Source organism: Cylas formicarius, unplaced genomic scaffold (genome assembly GCF_029955315.1).
Source record: "Cylas formicarius isolate icCylForm1 unplaced genomic scaffold, icCylForm1.1 PGA_scaffold_1__22_contigs__length_36826433, whole genome shotgun sequence".
NCBI lineage: Eukaryota > Metazoa > Arthropoda > Insecta > Coleoptera > Brentidae > Cylas > Cylas formicarius.
This window is the reverse complement of record NW_026844264.1, coordinates 25,033,285-25,038,933: the sequence shown is the minus strand read 5'-3', so window position 1 is coordinate 25,038,933 and position 5,649 is coordinate 25,033,285.

The window sequence follows — 5,649 nt, the reverse complement described above, 5'->3', positions numbered from 1 at the left end:
AAAAAAATAAGAAATTAAATTTCTGTAAAAATGATTGGAGATTGTAAGAACAATTTTAATTTTAAGAAAAAACAGTGGCGTACCATGAATGTCTGCCAAAATAGAGAGGTGAAATTCCCTACGCCCGCCTTTGGCTTATTTTTAAAAAATGTAAATGTAAATACATAGTACATGTGTGCCAAATTCCAATAAAATTGCTAAAATGGTATTGCAGATATTAAAATTATTTTTATTTTTGAAAACTTTACTACCCTGTATCTCAAAGGTTAAGAGGTTTAGGACATATGTTCATATGAAGTTTCCTTTTTAAAATGGACCCTCAAATAGCTCCCTTAATTATTGATATTCAATAAGAAAACACCCTGTATATTAGGGTCCGCCACTTTTTGGTTTTTGTAAGAGACAATGAATATACTGTTTTTGCTTTATTGAATGGGGAAGTAGTAACAAGGGACGGAAAATGGCAAAAATTTTCCTCCAAGATTAAGTCATTTTTCAAAAATTGTAGTCCAACTAATTAAAAATCCACAACCAAAAAGACGCAAATTTTTTCAACACGATAAAGTAGTCAGGTATAATGTAAAGTTGGGAAGACTTTAAAAAAACGCCTGCATGAAATAGTTACTTAACCACAGCAGTTAGGCAGGAAAGACAGTGAAGATCATAGGAATGCTTGATTTTTAAAATATTGGGGAAGTAAGTAAAAATATATAGGGCGTTGCAGTTAAAAAATGTTTTTATGTTACCACGCTATTATGAAACACCCTGTATAATTGACAATATTTTCAAAAACGTTTGCTCTTGGATTTTAAGCACTTAATAAGTAAAAATTATTATTTTTTCAGTAATTTTTTCAACTAAGGAGCACATGGCATTTTATATTAAGAGCTAAGAGTATAAGATATATGGAAAGGTCGCATATACTGTTACGAATGCCATCTAACATTTAGTTTTTAAAGTAATGCGTCACACTGAAAATACTACAGTAGCTTGTAATTTTGTATATTGTATATTTTAATAAAAAAAAATTAAAACCATTTCGATATAAATTATTTTTTTCAGATTTTAACTTTCAAACTTTAAATTGAATTGAACCGTACGTTCCGCGCGTTTTCCGTTTTCATGACACAATCACTAGAGGCGTTGAAACTCGCTTTTTAACATTCCCACTAATGAGAGCCTTCCCCTCTATCTTATACTCTTTGATTATGCCACCCTGTATCTTTTTGGGGTTTTACGTTCTTCATCATTTAGAGAATAAAATATGGAGTGTTGAAAAAGATTTGATTATGGTTTTTCTATAAATACGCAAATTAAAAAAACTGCTACCAGATGCTATAATATTTGTTCCAATTTTAGATTTTCAGTCATATTGACTAATTTGCATTATTGATGTTTTTTACATAAGCGTTACTTTTTCCCTTTTCGGCTTATTGGTTTTTTTAGTTCAATATGCAAGTCGAGGTGTAAATAATTAGTGTTAGGAATATAAAAAATAGCATTTTTTGAGTTGATTTTTTAATTTTTTGGTTAACTAAAAACTTACAAATAAAAAAATGGAGCATAATTTTCTCAAATAAGTACCTATACCAAATTTAAAGGGCTTTATAAATGTGGTTAAACTATTGACTATTAACTGAGCTGATTTTTTTATTTTTTGATAACAATGGCCAAAAATTAACAAATAAAGTGTACCAAATTTTATTCATTATCTTTCAGGGTTTTAAACGTCGTTAGATAAATGAAAAAAATATTAGTTAAGGGCCGAAGTAGCAAAATTCCAGGTTCACATTTTTGGAAAAAAAGCATACCTAAAATTTGTTGTCTGCTCCACTTGGGTGAGAACGCACGAGTGTAAATATTCATTATAGACGAACCCCACCGGACAGCACTTTGAATAAATTTCAGCATGAACTTGATCCACAATTTCAAAACGTTCATGTACTTTTTCGAATAGATACAATTCATTGCTCAATAGATCGATGCAAAAACTTGTTTTACTATGGTCGGTCCGTTGATTCACTACCACTAAATCGGATCTAGAATTACGGTCGCATGTGTATGACACGTTTGCAGATGTCATCGCACAAGTTTCGCAGCAACATTTCGGATAATCAGACGATTTCGCATTGACGCTGTTCAATATCATTAAAAACAACGAAACTAGACAAATAAACATTTTTTTGTTCGGCGATGTGACTTTGAGATCGGGAGACAAAGAAGTAACTATTTATATACGAAATCTTTTCTGGACGTTCTGGTTAACCGGGAGTCGATATCATAAAGGGGCGGAGTTTAGCGGTCGTTTTTAGTTTGTTATTGCCGGACACGATATTGTAAAATAATAGATCAAGCGAAATTTATAAGGTTCTAGGGACATTTAATATTAGAATGACATTTCTGCCATATTGTAATACATAGCGATAATTGAAGGGTATCATTTCGGTCCACACTTCAAACATAACAATTTAATATAAGCCACATAACTATTAGAGATATAGACGCCCTCCTATACAGAAACTTGTCAAACAACTATAAAAAAAAATTGAGAATTTTGAGATTTTTACCAGATAGTCAATAAGTTTGGATGCTGCATTCTTACGGCCCCATTTTCTAAAATTATGCCTTGATCTCGTTGTGAGAACACGATTTAAGTGTGTGTAAATCGCTATTTACATATCTTATCTATACCTATATAACATAAACATACCTCCTTGCTAGATATTGGTAGTACCAAATATAACATACCACAGCGTTAATAGTTTGGCCCTCACCTATTTATTGTGTATAATAAATTTTTACTGATTACGATGCCAATACTTTTTTAATTTTATCAGATCGCTCAGTAACTAGACCAGAAATATATGGAATGGTAGAATGCTCATAAAATGCTTTTAAACAAATAAGAGACTCCAACCCAATAATATCCATGGATTCTATATTGGCTGTAGTTTATACAATAAAACTTCTTATGATTGATGACAAACTTGTAGGTTACCAGACTCCTAAAATTTGTCAAGGGAGTTATTCAGGTTAATTTTTTAAATTCTCAAGTAAATAATTTTTTATAATTCCTTTATATTAAAATGGAGCTGTTTCGCTTTATTTCACTTAAAAGTATCTTAAGAGTTAATCGAGTTTGATGTCGAGCTTGTTCATTTTAGGTCACTATTTGTGCCACACAGAATAATACTATAAAAGGGAGTTTATCTTCTTTAACAAAACCATCATGATTTTAACACCAGATCAGACCGAGTAATTATATCATATACTTTCCAAATCAAAGGCTAATTCATTGAATTTAAATTTATAACACAAACTCCCAACCAGGGTATAGGAAGCAAAAATTAACAAATTTAAAAAATCGTTAAGCGTCATCCTGTTCTTAAAAATTGCTTTTTACAGTGTTGAAGAATTCTTCTATAACAACACAATGATGTAAATGCTCGTACTGTTTACTATACTGTTTACTGTTTACTATAATTTGCATTTATTGTGAGAAATAGTCATTACCGTTTTAAATAAATTAGCATGTTATCACAGTTAACCACAAAGATCCTGGCAATATTAATATAAAAAATATTTCCTTCTTTTTCCAATTTGAACTGGATTCATTGCTGTTATAGAACCATCAGAGTATTCAATATTAAAAGAAAAACTTATTAACCGCCATGGATATTTGTTTACGATTACCAGTGCCACCATCAGAGAATAAATTGTCTTTAACATGTATATTATGCAGAGCTCTCTGTCTGTAGTATAGCGCAACTACCATCGTAGCAGATAGCTTCTTAAAATTGAATTTGGTGTGATTATTGATTTACTTTCGTCACAGAATACAACATTGTAGCCTGTGCTTTCATCAGGAATATAGACAAATGTACAAATAGGGGTCATGTTAATGAAATTAACATTTAAAATATGGACATTTATCCATTGCGTTTTAGCCAGACACGAAATTTTTTGTTAAACAAAATAATCATTTGCCCAGTTTGAAAGTCCGGCGTTATTACTGCACATTTTGAATTATTTGATCCACTTCGCTTTAGCCAGAAATGAAAATTTTTATTAAACAAAATAATCATCTGCCTAGTTTGAAAGTCACACCAAAGCAAAATGACGTGAAATAATTTATTTGAATTCGAATGGTTTTGTGCGGATATTTATTGCTCTACGTTACATAAACTATTTTCTAAGATGACAAATTTGTTTCCCACAGAATGGCTTCCACAATGTTTATTTAATCTCAGACGAATATATACAAAGATGAAAGTTCAACTGGATTGAGATCCTGCACCTGCTTTTTTTTTTGTTTTCCGTAACTTTTCAGTTACTAGGAAATGAAAAAAATTATCCTTTTATTATGTGATTAACATTCTGAGAATGCAAGTAGATACAGATAAAAAATTTAAACTAAGTTGGCACAAAAATATATAAACATTCACGGTTTTTAGAACTTTACTTTAATAGGTCAGTTTATACAAATATTTTGTTTCATTTTTAACAACAATAATTTAAAAATGGTACTACTCGACTCATAGATACACGAAAATACTGACTCTATTTTGCATGTCTATTTAATTTTTTAATTGTTAATTTAATTCTATTTTTAAGTATACATAAAGAACCGAATAAGGAAACATTCGGTTCAAAATTAGACAGCTGTAAAACAACTAATTAAAGAAAAAATTATAAACTCAATAATTGAATTAAAACGCCAATGAATAAGAATAAGAATAATTCACAATACATTTTTAACTCTGATTCATTTAAAAACATTGTCTTCTTAAAACGTCAGGCAATAATAGAAAAATTTTTATAACGAATATTTAATTATACAAAATTCGCTTTTTACCTTCTAAGATATTTGAAAATTAAGGGCAGCGATGGCGGAGATCAAATTCCACTAGTAAGAGATTTGAGGATTTCTCAAAAATTCCGATAATTTAGGATCCGGGGCTAGGAAACAATCTGATGTTCCCTTTCAACTGAATATTTACAAGATTACTAACCAAAATGAAAACTTTTCCTTCAACATTAACGCTAACATAAACAAAATATTCATTGTAGAGATGACAGGTTAAGAACGTTCGATTAAATAACATAAACACGGAAAATAAAAGAACTTAAAGTGTAAGGGGCACATCCCGGCATTGTTGATCAAACTGAGAAATTGTATAAGCATTTTAAGTTGTGTTGAAGATCAAGGATAAACAAAATGTATAACGTTTTCCCCGCCTGTCAAAATTCCAAACGAAAAGCTCGTTAAATTGAATAAGCAATTTTAAATTCGACCGGCATTTCGCACATTTGAGTTTCATCGAATTTTGTTCTAGCCCTTTATATTTTTATATCGAGTTCAAATCCCTTGGTTATATTTTTTACAGATCCACATCAAGAATATTACTTAAAATTATCTTGCATTGACGGGCATATCATTGAAATTTTCTACTATATACGCCAAATGTAAAATTTGAATATCAGATCTCATATTATCATCGTAAAATGACAGTTTTATTTAAACAGTGGATGTAGGATTATGTATTATGAAAAATGAACAGAATGCAGATTGATTGATTGATTGATTAATGACGAAATATTCTGAACACGTTCATTATTTTAATTGTTTTGGAAAACATTAAAGACGAA